Source organism: Drosophila takahashii, unplaced genomic scaffold, assembly GCF_030179915.1.
Source record: "Drosophila takahashii strain IR98-3 E-12201 unplaced genomic scaffold, DtakHiC1v2 scaffold_12, whole genome shotgun sequence".
Classification (NCBI taxonomy): Eukaryota; Metazoa; Arthropoda; class Insecta; order Diptera; family Drosophilidae; genus Drosophila; species Drosophila takahashii.
Genome location: NW_027221636.1, coordinates 19,976 through 38,847, shown reverse-complemented (window position 1 = coordinate 38,847; position 18,872 = coordinate 19,976). Strand labels below are relative to the sequence as shown.

The window sequence follows — 18,872 nt, the reverse complement described above, 5'->3', positions numbered from 1 at the left end:
TCATCCTATTAGTGACGCGTATACAAATATTCTAAGTCCGAACATGCAAATAAGAGACATATGCAAGTATATGTACCTCTTAAGGTAGCCAACTGAATCGTCATCCTATTAGTGACGCGTATAAAAATATTCTAAGTCCGAACATGCAAATAAGAGACATATGCAAGTATATGTACCTCTTAAGGTAGCCAACTGAATCGTCATCCTATTAGTGACGTGTATAAAAATATTCTAAGTCCGAACATACAAGTAAGAGACATATGCAAGTATATGTACCTCTTAAGGTAGCCAACTGAATCGTCATCCTATTAGTGACGTGTATAAAAATATTCTAAGTCCGAACATACAAGTAAGAGACATATGCAAGTATATGTACCTCTTAAGGTAGCCAACTGAATCGTCATCCTATTAGTGACGTGTATAAAAATATTCTAAGTCCGAACATGCAAGTAAGAGACATATGCAAGTCAATGTTCCTCTTAAAATAGATGATTGAATCGTCATCCTATTAGTGACGTGTATAAAAATATTCCAAGTCCAAACATGAGTTATATGGATATGAAAATAATATTAAGTTCTAGTATGGATATGAAAAAAATGAGTTATATGGATATGGGAAAAATAACAAGTTCTAGTATGGATATGAAAAAAATGAGTTATGTGGATATGGGAAAAATAATAAGTTCTAGTATGGATATGAAAAAAAAATGAGTTATATGGATATGGAAAAGAATACAGAGTTCTAGTATGGATATGGAAAAATGAGTTATATGAATATGGGAAAAATGATAAGTTCTAGTATGGATATGAAAAAATATTGAGTTATATGGATATTAAAGAAATAATAAGTTCTAGTATGGATATGGAATAAAATGAGTTATATAGATATGGCAAAAAATTTAATGTTCTAGTATGGATATGAAAAAAATTAGTTATATGAATATGGGAAAATTTATAAGTTCTAGTATGGATATGGGAAAAATAATAAGTTCTAGTATGGATATAAAAAAATATTGAGTTATATGGATATTAAAGAAATAATAAGTTCTAGTATGGATATGGAAAAAAATTAGTTATATTGATATGCTAAATAATGAGTTATATGCATATGGGAAAAATACTAAGTTGTAGTATGGATATGGGAAGAATACTGAGTTCTAGTATGGATATGGGAAAAATAATCAGTTCTAGTATGGATATGAAAAAATATTGAGTTTTATGGATATTGAAGAGATAATAAGCTCTAGTATGGATATGGAAAAAATTAATTATATTGTAATAGTAAATAATAAGTTATATGGATATAGGAAGAAAATTAGGTTCTAGTATGGATATGAAAAAAATTAGTTCTATGGATATGGGAAAAATAAAAAGTTCTGGTATGGATATGGAAAAATATTAAGTTATATGGATATTTAAGAAATAATAAGTTCTAGTATGGATATGGAATAAAATGAGTTGTAGAGATATGGCAAAAATATAATGTTCTAGTATGGATATGAAAAAAATTAGTTATATGAATATGGGAAAATTTATAAGTTCTAGTATGGATATGGGAAAAAGAATAAGTTCTAGTATGGATATGAAAAAATATTGAGTTATATGAATATTAAAGAAATAATAAGTTCTAGTATGAATATGGAAAAATATTATTTATATTGATATGGTAAATAATGATTTATATGGATATGGGATAAATACTAAATTCTAGTGTGGATATTGTAGTGTCCAACTTAGGTACATAAATTTACAAACATTTCGGTCTGCCCTCGCTATGCAGTTTGTCGGTAGCTGGTAGAATGACAGAGACCGCGTAGATCATCCGATACTACCGCTATGATAAAGCTTTTTGGTTCAGCATAGATTATTGGAAGTACAGACTCCAGAAAATGTTCACGTGCAATCATTCCACTTATATGCCTTGAACTATACACACGTATATTCTTTTGTCAACGGCAGTGTTTGTACTTCAAGTGAAAATTACCAAGGTTACCCACGTGGAGTTCACGTAAGCTTTAACAAAAGTGAATTTAGATTAAACCACCAATTAATAGTGCGCCAAATTAAAACAGGGAACTACCAAAAACTCGAGTGAAAAATTCAGAAGGCGTAAATTTCGAAATCAACGATTCGGAGCGATCGCGGGAATCGTCCACCGTCCAGCCCCCCAGCAAAGTGGCTAATTCGATCCTAGAAAATTTGTGAACCAGCTTGGAAAACCCTCAATTTGTCTACGGCGAAGCTGCCGCCCACCGGGCATAGTCAGTGCAGACACGTGGGAATACGGATTACGCAACCGCTACAGCTTCAGTCGCCAAGAACTAGCTACCCTTCTACGCCTACGACTACACGAGATTATAGGCAATTGTAGCGATTAGCTGGATTCACCCCTATAAGGAACCCTTTCCCTGTCCCGGTCTCAAATGAAAAAAACCGGTGCAGGCTGACAAGTGCCCCAAAACGTATTGCAGCGTCATAACTGAATTCAAATACCTGCTCAAATTCATACATCTGTCTTGATTCTCGTTCCGTGGAACTCTTGTGTTAAGTTTCCACACTGCCGCAGTTTGATCAACTTCGTTGCGATTAAAATTTGTTAAAATTATAAAAGAAAACCTACTTAAAGTAGCTTATATTTGCTTATTGCCATGTATTAATATAATTTGTTTTGATTATGATTAACTACATAATTATCTATAACTAAAATCTATAAGTACAGTGAGCAATATGAATTTGGGAAGCTTGGAATATTTCTCTTTATATACATATAACTTAAATTCTTAAATATCTACGATTATACAGAGCATATACATAAACATCGGAATCATCTTGGGCCCAACGATACATCGATGCATATGATTTAAACATCTGTGAGTATTACAATACAAGAATGCATGCTTACTTCTTGTAATACACCATTTTTATATATATATATATATATTGATTTGAAACCATATATATTCCACCACAAGCCCCAAGTAATTATCTAGTAATTGAAAACAACAAATGAAGAAAGGTATATAGGTGATTAATGTTAAATGTAAAATAATTGTTACTCTTTTGATTTGTTATTGAAATTAAAATGGAATCTCTGTACCTAATTGTGAAAATGATCATGATGGCTTAAATTATTTATATCTCTGTCGGTCGAGTACTTATGCTTATCTCACACAAACTTCAGTAGTAGAACAATAATCTGTGTATTGGGGCAACGCCTGAATTAAATAAGTTGCCATGGTTGGGTGGGTAGAGATAGGGAACAACTAACATCTTTGATCCCTTCACCGGATATAAATCTTCTCTAATCTACCAATTCATTCAAATGCGTGTCGGCGCAGCCTAGGATATTAACGTAAACTCAATATTAATTATTCTATTTTGTTTTTTTTTTTTTGTGATCAGCGCATTAAACATTGATTTGTGTTAGTAAACTTAGGTAACTGGGAGAGAAAGGACCCCGACCAATCCGACGAGCTGGACCCGAGCACCGCTAGAATGCGCACCGTCGATCCCAGTTCCTTTTTAATAGTGAGTCAGAACCAACATCATGTGGCCAAAGTGATAGAAAGAGTCTTATAGACTTTGGCATCGCTTCTTGTCCTAAACTGAACACTACACAATCTGGCGCCCAACGTGGGGCGAAAAGGATATTTTCCGTCCCAATTTTGCTCTAAAAATCCATCCTTTGTTATAGAAATTTCAACTTTTAAGGCCACTTTTTATAAAGTATTTCGATGACTGATTTGGATGCATCTGAACTCCAGCGGTGGAATTAGCGATTGCATTTCGGTTCCGGATAGATCGACCCCGTTTGATTCAGGCTGACCAAAGTGATTGAGATATCTATAAAAGAAAGCTATCTCTAAATGAGTCGGAAATACAATGTTCTGGAGCGTTTCGGACATTGTCCATCAATTTGAGTAGTTCTAAAACTTCATTAGCTGAAATAGTAGAAGAAGAGGTAGAAGAGAATACTTTATCGGGTACACTGCACTTTGTGAGAGAATGAGTTAAGGAAAGGCTGACAGAGAGATATAAACAAATTCAATTTTTTGAGATTTTTGTGGTTTTGTTTGCGTTGAAAAAAAAAAAAAAAAAAAAAAAACAAAAAAAAATGGCAGTATCACATAGTAATGAAAACATCGATGCTGTCATCCAGCGAGTAGATCCCTTTTGCTCAATTTGTAACGAAGTAATATTAAGTACGGAACTAACGGCAAGCACTCCATGTAAGCACAGATTTCATGATAAATGTATTGTTGAAGCAATCCGAGTCACACCGGCGTGTCCAACCTGTGCTGCGTGTTGTCTTCTTTCACAATTAAACTATAATAATAATAACTTGGCCGCGGAAATGGGAAATGTTCCTGGTAGGGAGGAAGCGAGAAACGAAGAAGCGGTAGTAGAAGTTCAGGAAAGAAATGATCAAAGAGGTGCTAGGTTCCAAACTAAAAATCGAAATAGAGGTAGGCCTTCTAGTTTAAGGACAGGCATGTCTACTAGATCCAAAACACGCCACTTAGAAGACTCTCGAGCTGACGAGGATGATATCTTTTCTAAAAAAACCCAAGGCGAATTAATAAAATATCTACAAGAAACTTTAAGTGTACAACAGGCTAATATAATGGATGATATGGTTGAGATCTTAAACGCTAACATAGAGGAAACAATTCATAAACAACTAGCAGCAATGAATTTAAACCGGGAAAATCCAGCATTGGAAAATCGCGATACTCGAAACAGGGTACCCGAGATGGGCGCGTTCTCCTCAGGAAACCACTCGAATAACAGTGAATCTCGAAGTAGGTCGAATCCTCAAATATCACCAGGGAAAGCTGCTAATATAATACAAAACTGGCGGATAAAGTTTGACGGTTCCAAACAATGTATGAGAATGGAAGATTTTATTTACCGAATTCGATCTTTGACAGAACAGAACTTAAATAATGACTATCAGTTGCTTTGTGATCATCTATATCTACTCTTCTCCAATAAGGCTAGTGATTGGTTTTGGAAATTTCACCGCAACAATACCAATTTTACTTGGGAAATATTTTGTGTTGAGTTTCGTAAACGGTTTGAGGAAGCTGAGACTGATCTAGATATATGGGAAAAGATAAGGAAAAGGCGACAAGGCGAAAGCGAAGCTTTTGATGATTATCAATGCGCAATAGAAGATCTAGCTGATAGGCTTCAGCAAGGCATGTCCGAAGGTCAATTAGTTGATTTGCTGATTAGGAATGCTAAACCCAGTTTACATCATGAGTTACTCCACTTAAGAATATCGAATAGATCCCAATTACGTGTTGAAGTTCGAAAGCATGAACAGTTCTACAACGAAATAAAAACCTTTAAGCCACGCACTCTACGTTCTTATATAAATGAACTAACCGATTCATATGAAAACCAAAACCAAGAAGAGTCGCACGAAACAGAAGAGGAAGTGCTAGAGTTTCAACGAAAGCCTTCCAATGTCATTTGTTGGAATTGTGAAAAACCCGATCATAGGTTTGATGATTGTCTAGAACCGCGTACTATTTTTTGTTATGGGTGTGGTGCCCGAGATGTTTTTAAGCCACGATGTCTAAGGTGTAACCCTACGGGAAACCGGCCGGCGGGTGTGTTTCGCAACAAAAAGTAGACACGCCCGATACACCTAAAATCGTTATGTTCCCTGAATTATGTACAAAAGTAGTCCCTGAAGAACATCCAAAACCGCATTTTTCTACCATTCCATTACATATAAGGCTAGATAGTTATAATAAGCTTCGAGAACAATTATTTGCCGAATCTATAATTTCTAAGATAAATCTTAATCCAAATAGATCTACGAAACGTCTTAGGCATTATTGGAAATCTATCCGCTCTGATCGTAAGAAAATTGTATCAGCAATTATTAATAATTCTGATGATAGACTTTACGCAGAAGTGTGTATAGAAGGAAACAAATACACAGCTCTCTTAGATTCTGGCGCTACTATAAGCTGTGCAGGCGGTAAGGTAGCGAAATTTCTCTTGTCTCTAAGCAAAACAAAAAGATGCTCTGGAAGCATTCGAGCTGCCAATGGAACCCAGAGTGAAGTCGTTGGGAAGTTGGTAACGGATGTAACGTTTAGAGGAAAAACAGCATTGTTAGATATTTTCCTTATTCCCGGGCTTAAACAAGAAATATATCTTGGAATTGATTTCTGGCATAAATTCGGGTTATCGGAGAAAATAGCGTGCAAACAGGAAGTTCCAGAGCTCGATGTAGGTGGAGAAGGTCATGAGCAAGAGCCGCCAAAGTGGCATGAGTTGTCCGAAGATCAGCAGAGTCGTTTGAATTCCATCATTAAAGTGTTTCCATCATTTTCAAAAGAAGGTTTGGGAAGAACCACCTTAATTCAGCATAAAATTGAAGTTGAACCAGTCAGACCCATTAAACAGAGACACTGGCCAGTTTCACCAGCCATAGAGAAACTGATGTTTACTGAAGTTGATCACATGCTGGCACTGGACGTCATTGAAGAGTCTTCTAGTCCGTGGAGCAGTAATTGCGTCTTGGTGCGAAAGGGAGAAAAGAGTAGGCTTTGTTTGGATTCCCGTGAGGTCAATAAGGTCACTGTTAAAGACGCGTATCCGCTACCCCATATTGACGGGATTTTAAGTCGGCTACCGCCTGCAAAATACATAACGGGAATAGACATGAAACACGCCTTTTGGCAGATCCCACTCGACGAAAAATCACGGCAATATACGGCCTTCACGATTCCAAACAGACCACTATATCAATACAAAACGATGCCCTTCGGGCTTTGCAATGCGCCGCAAACCCTTTGTCGGCTAATGGACCAGGTTATACCTGCGCATCTAAGAACCAAAGTTTTTGTGTATTTGGATGACCTGCTAGTCCTGTCAGAAGACTTCGAGTCGCATTTGGTTATACTCCTGGAAATTGCTGGTTGTCTAAGAAAGGCTAATTTGACGATTAATATCGAAAAATCAAAGTTTTGTATGCGAGAAATAAAATATTTGGGCTTTATAATCAGAGGAGGACAGATTTTAACAGACCCTGAAAAGATAAAAGCGATTAATGAGTTTCCTATTCCTATTTCTCTAAAACAGCTGCGTAGGTTTTTAGGCTTATCTGGCTGGTATCGGCGATTTGTCGAAAATTACGCCACTATAAGCTTTCCACTGACCGAGCTATTAAAAACAAAGAAAACGTTGTCTTGGAATGAGGAAGCTGGAAAAGCTTTTGACCTCTTAAAATCTTGCCTTACCTCAGCGCCTATTTTGATTACTCCTGACTTCTCAAAACAGTTTATTCTACTATGTGATGCCAGCACATATGGAATTGGTTGCGTGCTAGCTCAAGAGCAAGAGGGTGTGGAATTACCTATCGCCTACATGTCGGAAAAATTGTCAAAATGCCAACGGAACTACACAGTTAGTGAGTTGGAATGCTTAGCCGTTATTAAAGGGATTAAAAAGTTTCGCCCTTACATAGAAGGTCAAAACTTCCTGGTTGTTACTGATCATGCCGCACTACAATGGCTGATGAGGCAAAAAGACCTGTCGGGACGTCTAGCAAGATGGTCGATGAAATTACAATCTTTTAACTTTTCGATTACGCATAGGAGAGCCTCGGAAAATATTGTAGCTGATGCCTTGTCCCGTCAGGCTCAGCCTGAAATAGAGTCAATGGTTGCGAGTGGGCCTATTATTGATTTGCGTTCGGATCAATTTAAATCAACAGAATATCTTAGTTTAATTGATAGAATTAAAGATAATCAGGAAAGACTTCGAGACTTGAAAGTGATAGACGGATACGTTTACAAAAGAACCGAGTTTGCTGAGGAAGGAGACAACAAAAGGGAGTCGTGGAAACTTTGGGTTCCTTCGGCTTTGATTCCAGACATATTACATCAAGCACATGATTCACAAAGTTCGGCACATTGTGGAATGGGCAAAACGGTCGAAAAAATAAAGCGGTATTTGTTTTGGCCACGAATGGTTAGCCAAATTAGAGAATATATTTCTGAATGTCATATTTGTCGATCTACTAAAAGTCCGAATAAAATTTTAAAACCCCAAATGGGCCGGCCATTAACATCAGACCGGCCATTTCAATGTTTGTATATGGACCTCTTGGGTCCATATCCTCGTACAAAGTGTGGGAATATTGGGTTGCTAATAGTTGTAGATCACAATACGAAATTCCACTTCCTTTGCCCACTTAAGAAGTTCACTGCGCCTAAGATAATCGACTATCTTCAGAATTTTATATTTTTCACCTTTGGAGTGCCAGAAATTGTTTTAACAGACAATGGATCGCAATTTAAGTCTAGTGTTTTTGAAGCATTCCTAACTAGTTTTGGAATTACCCATAGATGTACTGCCATATATTCTCCCCAAGCCAATGCTAGTGAAAGAGTAAACAGGTCAGTTTTGGCAGCCATTCGCGCGTATATTGGTAACGACCACTCCAACTGGGATGCCAATTTAAACGCGATCAGCGGTGCACTCCGAGCGGCGGTACATAGAAGTACTGGGTTTTCCCCATACTTCCTAGCTTTTGGTCAAAACATGATTCTGAACGGAAATGACTATGGTCTTTTGCGCAAACTGAATATACTTAACGATGACGTCACCCTTGACTACCCAGATATGTTAAAGCTCGCCAGAGAAGAGGCCAAGAAAAACATAAATAAGTCATTTAAATTTAATGCCAGAAAATATAACCTTCGTAGTAGAAACATAGAACTCAAAGCCGGCGATGAAGTTTTCGCACGCAACTTTACTCAAAGCAACGCCAGTAAGAAATTCAGTTCCAAATTAGCCCCTGTTTTTATACCAGCTAAAGTCCTAAAGAAGAGGAGTCCATTTTATTATGAGTTGCTTAACGTAGACGGGAAGAAGCTTGGAGTTTATCACCTCAAAGATATTCAGACCAAAAATAAGTAGATTCCAAACAATTCAGATAATGCTCCTTCGAAGTGGTCTTGTTCCATTATCTGCGGTTGTAGTGTCCAACTTAGGTACATAAATTTACAAACATTTCGGTCTGCCCTCGCTATGCAGTTTGTCGGTAGCTGGTAGAATGACAGAGACCGCGTAGATCATCCGATACTACCGCTATGATAAAGCTTTTTGGTTCAGCATAGATTATTGGAAGTACAGACTCCAGAAAATGTTCACGTGCAATCATTCCACTTATATGCCTTGAACTATACACACGTATATTCTTTTGTCAACGGCAGTGTTTGTACTTCAAGTGAAAATTACCAAGGTTACCCACGTGGAGTTCACGTAAGCTTTAACAAAAGTGAATTTAGATTAAACCACCAATTAATAGTGCGCCAAATTAAAACAGGGAACTACCAAAAACTCGAGTGAAAAATTCAGAAGGCGTAAATTTCGAAATCAACGATTCGGAGCGATCGCGGGAATCGTCCACCGTCCAGCCCCCCAGCAAAGTGGCTAATTCGATCCTAGAAAATTTGTGAACCAGCTTGGAAAACCCTCAATTTGTCTACGGCGAAGCTGCCGCCCACCGGGCATAGTCAGTGCAGACACGTGGGAATACGGATTACGCAACCGCTACAGCTTCAGTCGCCAAGAACTAGCTACCCTTCTACGCCTACGACTACACGAGATTATAGGCAATTGTAGCGATTAGCTGGATTCACCCCTATAAGGAACCCTTTCCCTGTCCCGGTCTCAAATGAAAAAAACCGGTGCAGGCTGACAAGTGCCCCAAAACGTATTGCAGCGTCATAACTGAATTCAAATACCTGCTCAAATTCATACATCTGTCTTGATTCTCGTTCCGTGGAACTCTTGTGTTAAGTTTCCACACTGCCGCAGTTTGATCAACTTCGTTGCGATTAAAATTTGTTAAAATTATAAAAGAAAACCTACTTAAAGTAGCTTATATTTGCTTATTGCCATGTATTAATATAATTTGTTTTGATTATGATTAACTACATAATTATCTATAACTAAAATCTATAAGTACAGTGAGCAATATGAATTTGGGAAGCTTGGAATATTTCTCTTTATATACATATAACTTAAATTCTTAAATATCTACGATTATACAGAGCATATACATAAACATCGGAATCATCTTGGGCCCAACGATACATCGATGCATATGATTTAAACATCTGTGAGTATTACAATACAAGAATGCATGCTTACTTCTTGTAATACACCATTTTTATATATATATATATATATTGATTTGAAACCATATATATTCCACCACAAGCCCCAAGTAATTATCTAGTAATTGAAAACAACAAATGAAGAAAGGTATATAGGTGATTAATGTTAAATGTAAAATAATTGTTACTCTTTTGATTTGTTATTGAAATTAAAATGGAATCTCTGTACCTAATTGTGAAAATGATCATGATGGCTTAAATTATTTATATCTCTGTCGGTCGAGTACTTATGCTTATCTCACACAAACTTCAGTAGTAGAACAATAATCTGTGTATTGAGGCAACGCCTGAATTAAATAAGTTGCCATGGTTGGGTGGGTAGAGATAGGGAACAACTAACATCTTTGATCCCTTCACCGGATATAAATCTTCTCTAATCTACCAATTCATTCAAATGCGTGTCGGCGCAGCCTAGGATATTAACGTAAACTCAATATTAATTATTCTATTTTGTTTTTTTTTTTGTGATCAGCGCATTAAACATTGATTTGTGTTAGTAAACTTAGGTAACTGGGAGAGAAAGGACCCCGACCAATCCGACGAGCTGGACCCGAGCACCGCTAGAATGCGCACCGTCGATCCCAGTTCCTTTTTAATAGTGAGTCAGAACCAACATCATGTGGCCAAAGTGATAGAAAGAGTCTTATAGACTTTGGCATCGCTTCTTGTCCTAAACTGAACACTACAATATGGAAAAAACGAGTTATATGGATATGGGAAAAATAATAAGTTCAAATATGGATATGGAAAAAAATTAGTTTAATAGTTATAGGTATGGAAAAAAAATTAATTATATAGATATAGAACAAAAAATAAGTTATATGGATATGGTGGCATCAGTACGAAATATGCCCAATTTACATACACCGGAGCCGCAGTACGATAAATACCCAATATTTAGACGTCGTGGCCAAAAACATATATAGGGAGGCAGTGCTCGCCGACCGGCCGTATTGTTCAAAATTTATGTTTATCATATTATTTTGGCAATGCTATATATAAATGATATCTTATACATATAATTCAATTATAGCGATATGGAAATACCATATTATATGTATAAAGAAAAAAAATGTATAATAAAATATACATTGACATACAAATATGGCTAGTTGTATGGATATGCCGTATTCATTATATGGATACGGCATATAGATTATATAAATATGACCAAAAAATATTTTATATTGATATGGCAAATAAAGAAATTACTTGAATATGGAAATAAAAGAAGTTATATTGATATGGAAGAAAATAATGAGTCATATAGATATGTTGGCATCAGTACGAAATATGCCCAATTTACATACACCGGGGCCGCAGTACGAAAAATACCCAATATTTAGACGTCGTGGCCAAAAACATATATAGGGAGGCAGTGCTCGCCGACCGGCCGTATTGTTCAAAATTTATGTTTATCATATTATTTTGGCAATGCTATATATAAATGATATCTTATACATATAATTCAATTATAGCGATATGGAAATACCATATTATATGTATAAAGAAAAAAAATGTATAATAAAATATACATTGACATACAAATATGGCTAGTTGTATGGATATGCCGTATTCATTATATGGATACGGCATATAGATTATATAAATATGACCAAAAAATATTTTATATTGATATGGCAAATAAAGAAATTACTTGAATATGGAAATAAAAGAAGTTATATTGATATGGAAGAAAATAATGAGTCATATAGATATGTTGGCATCAGTACGAAATATGCCCAATTTACATACACCGGGGCCGCAGTACGAAAAATACCCAATATTTAGACGTCGTGGCCAAAAACATATATAGGGAGGCAGTGCTCGCCGACCGGCCGTATTGTTCAAAATTTATGTTTATCATATTATTTTGGCAATGCTATATATAAATGATATCTTATACATATAATTCAATTATAGCAATATGGAAATACCATATTATATGTATAAAGAAAAAAAATGTATAATAAAATATACATTGACATACAAATATGGCTAGTTGTATGGATATGCCGTATTCATTATATGGATACGGCATATAGATTATATAAATATGACCAAAAAATATTTTATATTGATATGGCAAATAAAGAAATTACTTGAATATGGAAATAAAAGAAGTTATATTGATATGGAAGAAAATAATGAGTCATATAGATATGTTGGCATCAGTACGAAATATGCCCAATTTACATATACCGGGGCCGCAGTACGAAAAATACCCAATATTTAGACGTCGTGGCCAAAAACATATATAGGGAGGCAGTGCTCGCCGACCGGCCGTATTGTTCAAAATTTATGTTTATCATATTATTTTGGCAATGCTATATATAAATGATATCTTATACATATAATTCAATTATAGCGATATGGAAATACCATATTATATGTATAAAGAAAAAAAATGTATAATAAAATATACATTGACATACAAATATGGCTAGTTGTATGGATATGCCGTATTCATTATATGGATACGGCATATAGATTATATAAATATGACCAAAAAATATTTTATATTGATATGGCAAATAAAGAAATTACTTGAATATGGAAATAAAAGAAGTTATATTGATATGGAAGAAAATAATGAGTCATATAGATATGTTGGCATCAGTACGAAATATGCCCAATTTACATACACCGGGGCCGCAGTACGAAAAATACCCAATATTTAGACGTCGTGGCCAAAAACATATATAGGGAGGCAGTGCTCGCCGACCGGCCGTATTGTTCAAAATTTATGTTTATCATATTATTTTGGCAATGCTATATATAAATGATATCTTATACATATAATTCAATTATAGCGATATGGAAATACCATATTATATGTATAAAGAAAAAAAATGTATAATAAAATATACATTGACATACAAATATGGCTAGTTGTATGGATATGCCGTATTCATTATATGGATACGGCATATAGATTATATAAATATGACCAAAAAATATTTTATATTGATATGGCAAATAAAGAAATTACTTGAATATGGAAATAAAAGAAGTTATATTGATATGGAAGAAAATAATGAGTCATATAGATATGTTGGCATCAGTACGAAATATGCCCAATTTACATACACCGGGGCCGCAGTACGAAAAATACCCAATATTTAGACGTCGTGGCCAAAAACATATATAGGGAGGCAGTGCTCGCCGACCGGCCGTATTGTTCAAAATTTATGTTTATCATATTATTTTGGCAATGCTATATATAAATGATATCTTATACATATAATTCAATTATAGCGATATGGAAATACCATATTATATGTATAAAGAAAAAAAATGTATAATAAAATATACATTGACATACAAATATGGCTAGTTGTATGGATATGCCGTATTCATTATATGGATACGGCATATAGATTATATGGATATGACCAAAAAATAATTCATAAAGAAATTATATGAATATGGCAGAAATAATTGGTTATATTAATATGATCAAATAATACTTTATATAAAAAAGTGAATATCTTTGGTTGGGTGGCAAAGAGAATTAAATATGCCCGATATATAGACGTCGTGGCCAAAAACTACTATAGGGTGAAGTGCTTGTCTGTTGGTCTATATATATACATATAATATTTTATGCGTACACATTATTATTATAGATAGTTAATATCTATCGTATGGGTGGCAAACGGAATTAAATAATTTCGATATTTAGACGTCGTGGCCAAAAACTACTATAGGATGGTCAGTGGTTGTCCACCAATTAATTATTGAACAAACCATATGAATATCATATGCTGTTGTCAATATAATGTATATCAATAATAATAAAAAATAAGGATGGTACAGTAAGTAGTCCATCTACTATTGAACAAAATATATTATAATATATACTTTTGTTATCAATAGAACAACATATATTAAAATCAAAATATTATCCGTATAAATTTGTTTCTTAAATGAAATTAAGACTTGGCTACGCGGTTAATATTATAAACCCATGATAATAAGGTGAAACAGAGGTCAAGTTTCTATTATATATAGAATAACAAATTGTTTCCGACTTTTATCGTTAATCTTTGGTGGCAGGTATATATGATAATTTATATTAAATTATTATATCCCCTGTCGTTTGGGCACAGAGTATCGCTTGCCGGTACAATGTGTTTACAAAAAGCATTATAATAAAATATAATTGCAATATTAGTGATCAAAATAATTTCATATGCGCTCGGTTTTATATCATATATTACCAGAGAGTTATATGGAAAAGATAAATTTTAAATTTATCATCAAAATGCAAATGATTTAACTCAATATTTATATTGGTTAAACAAAAATTGTACATGTGTGGATACAATAATTATGTATGTTGAACAAAAATGATATTTTAGAATGAAATATGTATATATAATATAATAAAAACTTATAGAAAGAACAATATATATTGAAAATTGTGTTATAAAAAAGTTGTACTTTTTCTTTAACATCAATTATAAACTTGTTATATTAGTGGCGAAACAAGTAAAAATTAAAGAACGTATACGAATGCCATATAAAAATGGCCGTATTCGAATTAAAATAGAATTATTTCACAAAGCAAAAAAAAAATATTGAATTAAAATCAATATTTAAGAAAAAACGAACATATAATATGGAAATAAAATCTATTATATTTATATTACTAATTTCTATTCAAAAAATATGAATGAAATATGAACGAAAACATTATTCTGGTTGATCCTGCCAGTAGTTATATGCTTGTCTCAAAGATTAAGCCATGCATGTCTAAGTACACACGAATTAAAAGTGAAACCGCAAAAGGCTCATTATATCAGTTATGGTTCCTTAGATCGTTAACAGTTACTTGGATAACTGTGGTAATTCTAGAGCTAATACATGCAATTAAAACATGAACCTTATGGGACATGTGCTTTTATTAGGCTAAAACCAAGCGATCGCAAGATCGTTATATTGGTTGAACTCTAGATAACATGCAGATCGTATGGTCTTGTACCGACGACAGATCTTTCAAATGTCTGCCCTATCAACTTTTGATGGTAGTATCTAGGACTACCATGGTTGCAACGGGTAACGGGGAATCAGGGTTCGATTCCGGAGAGGGAGCCTGAGAAACGGCTACCACATCTAAGGAAGGCAGCAGGCGCGTAAATTACCCACTCCCAGCTCGGGGAGGTAGTGACGAAAAATAACAATACAGGACTCATATCCGAGGCCCTGTAATTGGAATGAGTACACTTTAAATCCTTTAACAAGGACCAATTGGAGGGCAAGTCTGGTGCCAGCAGCCGCGGTAATTCCAGCTCCAATAGCGTATATTAAAGTTGTTGCGGTTAAAACGTTCGTAGTTGAACTTGTGCTTCATACGGGTAGTACAACTTACAATTGTGGTTAGTACTATGTCTGAACCTCACTCGGCTGGGACCCAGAAGCGGTTCCTACTGTACCTACGGTCAGCACCGACTTCAGTAGCTCAGATTGGCATCCAGAAACAGGGTCACCTACGGAACTGGCTGTTACCATAGGCACAGGTGGCTCGCTTACCCCTGTGCCGACCGGAACTGCTGCAGCTACCGAGTTCAATGTTTTGTTATGTTTCACGGTCTTATTAACCGCCCCTGAGCTGGCTTTTTTCCGTTTAGGCGACTCGGTTAATAATAATTTCTTATTATTAAATTGGTCGCAAACTGAGTTGAACCCGTCATTGAGCTGTGTGAAAACTCGTGAAAGGTTTAATAGTCCGTCTCGAGTCTGCCTCATAAAGCTGCTCATTTCGACTGTCATTTCCTTGCAGGACTCACATGCCCACATGAGACCGGTACGCATTTCAATGAAGTCTTTAACTCTGCCAGTAAATCCTGCACATTTGACGTGCATGACCGAATCGCAGAGCCAGCAGATAATAAAAGAATCTTTGGTTGACATCGGAAGAGCACAACTTTTCTTCATACAGATAAGGGCCATTTTATAGGAAAAAAAGATTATTCAAAGAAATAGAAAATAAAATGTGGAAAATATACCTCGAGTAAATTTGGCACTGGGATCAAATTCCAAAACCGCAAAAAACACAAAACACAAAAGTATAAGAGCGCGAGATCGCGAATTAAGTCGAGAGCAAGAGAGCGCGAGAGAAAAAGTGTTCAATCGACTGAGCGTGGCTTGTGGGGCACCAACAACAAAACGAACGAACAGTTACAATGTAAAGCGAGAGAGAGAGACTATGAGAAAAGCACCCAAGAGTCTACAAGAAATTTGGCAGGTTCCGAGAGAGCGAAATTACAGTTAAAATAGAGCGGAATAGAGAGAGAGAAAAAGAGAGAGAATACAAGAGCAAATTTAGAGAGTGCAAAATAACACCAACAAAGCCAAGATATTAAACAAATCTAATGGAAATTGTTAAAATAACTAAAACCACATACCCGTTAAACAGGGAGATCTATTTAAAACACTAACGCGATTGTTAGGCAAACTTTGTTAGTATGCTAAACACAAAACACTTGCGTAAAAAATCACAAAAATAAATCAAAAACTCAGAGCACAGGTAAACACAACCGTTCACAAGCGACGCTAAATCGAATTTTGTGCTCTTAAACGAGTGTTATTGTGGGCCGGTACAATTACTTTGAACAAATTAGAGTGCTTAAAGCAGGCTTCAAATGCCTGAATATTCTGTGCATGGGATAATGAAATAAGACCTCTGTTCTGCTTTCATTGGTTTTCAGATCAAGAGGTAATGATTAATAGAAGCAGTTTGGGGGCATTAGTATTACGACGCGAGAGGTGAAATTCTTGGACCGTCGTAAGACTAACGAAAGCATTTGCCAAAGATGTTTTCATTAATCAAGAACGAAAGTTAGAGGTTCGAAGGCGATCAGATACCGCCCTAGTTCTAACCATAAACGATGCCAGCTAGCAATTGGGTGTAGCTACTTTTATGGCTCTCTCAGTCGCTTCCCGGGAAACCAAAGCTTTTGGGCTCCGGGGGAAGTATGGTTGCAAAGCTGAAACTTAAAGGAATTGACGGAAGGGCACCACCAGGAGTGGAGCCTGCGGCTTAATTTGACTCAACACGGGAAAACTTACCAGGTCCGAACATAAGTGTGTAAGACAGATTGATAGCTCTTTCTCGAATCTATGGGTGGTGGTGCATGGCCGTTCTTAGTTCGTGGAGTGATTTGTCTGGTTAATTCCGATAACGAACGAGACTCAAATATATTAAATAGATATCTTCAGGATTATGGTGTTGAAGCTTATATAGCCTTCATTCATGGTGGCAGTAAAATGTTTATTGTGTTTGAATGTGTTTATATAAGTGGAGCCGTACCTGTTGGTTTGTCCCATTATAAGGACACTAGCTTCTTAAATGGACAAATTGCGTCTAGCAATAATGAGATTGAGCAATAACAGGTCTGTGATGCCCTTAGATGTCCTGGGCTGCACGCGCGCTACAATGAAAGTATCAACGTGTATTTCCTAGACCGAGAGGTCCGGGTAAACCGCTGAACCACTTTCATGCTTGGGATTGTGAACTGAAACTGTTCACATGAACTTGGAATTCCCAGTAAGTGTGAGTCATTAACTCGCATTGATTACGTCCCTGCCCTTTGTACACACCGCCCGTCGCTACTACCGATTGAATTATTTAGTGAGGTCTCCGGACGTGATCACTGTGACGCCTTGTGTGTTACGGTTGTTTCGCAAAAGTTGACCGAACTTGATTATTTAGAGGAAGTAAAAGTCGTAACAAGGTTTCCGTAGGTGAACCTGCGGAAGGATCATTATTGTATAATATCCTTACCGTTAATAAAAAAATTTGTTAATACAAATTTAATACAAATTACCAATATATATATATATATACATAATAATTATAATAATAATTATACCAAAAATATGATCTTAAAAGTAAAAGATCAAATAAATTTCGAACAAGCAAATCGAAATATTGTAATAATATAATATTATTACAAATAAATTAAATAGAAACAAACATAAAATTCGAACAAGCAAATCGAATTATTAATATAATAAAATATATTTTATATATTTATTATAAACTTTTGTGTGTATATGGACCATAATATACACGCGTTGCGAGATGTATTGGCCAACTAATTTGATGATGATCATACATTGGATAATGCAACAACCTAAAATATACAATGTTGTACCTGGTTTCAGGTTAATGTTTTATATAAAATTATCAATATATATTAACAAACAAATGCCATTACAAATAATACTTTGATATATATTGTTTATATAAAACTAAGACATTTCGCAGCATTTATTTTAGGTATATAAATACATTTATTGAAGGAATTGATATATGCCAGTAAAATGGTGTATTTTTAATTTCTTTCAATAAAAACATATTTGACCAAATTTAAAACCAATATTATAAAACTCTAAGCGGTGGATCACTCGGCTCATGGGTCGATGAAGAACGCAGCAAACTGTGCGTCATCGTGTGAACTGCAGGACACATGAACATCGACATTTTGAACGCATATCGCAGTCCATGCTGTTATGTACTTTAATTAATTTTATAGTGCTGCTTGGACTACATATGGTTGAGGGTTGTAAGACTATGCTAATTAAGTTGTTTATACAAATTTTATAATAAAATTTTATAAGCATATGGTATATTATTGGATAAAAATAATTTAA

General features: G+C 35.3%; 2 long non-coding RNA genes, 1 other non-coding gene and 1 pseudogene across 3 annotated transcripts; all 4 read left to right on the top strand.

The window, feature by feature from the left end:
- Positions 1–2,198: 2,198 nt before the first annotated feature.
- LOC138914115 (uncharacterized) lies at positions 2,199–3,522 on the top strand. Its single transcript, XR_011419993.1, has 3 exons — positions 2,199–2,462; positions 2,803–2,870; positions 3,428–3,522. It is a non-coding gene; the product is annotated as an uncharacterized lncRNA (long non-coding RNA).
- Positions 3,523–9,481: 5,959 nt separating this feature from the next.
- On the top strand, positions 9,482–10,796 carry LOC138914114 (uncharacterized). Its single transcript, XR_011419992.1, has 3 exons — positions 9,482–9,745; positions 10,086–10,153; positions 10,709–10,796. It is a non-coding gene; the product is annotated as an uncharacterized lncRNA (long non-coding RNA).
- Positions 10,797–14,911: 4,115 nt separating this feature from the next.
- LOC138914119 (small subunit ribosomal RNA) lies at positions 14,912–17,983 on the top strand (annotated as a pseudogene).
- A 623-nt stretch (positions 17,984–18,606) lies between these two features.
- Positions 18,607–18,785, top strand: LOC138914123 (5.8S ribosomal RNA). The gene has a single exon (XR_011419999.1). It is a non-coding gene; the product is annotated as a 5.8S ribosomal RNA (ribosomal RNA).
- The last annotated feature ends 87 nt before the right edge of the window (positions 18,786–18,872 follow it).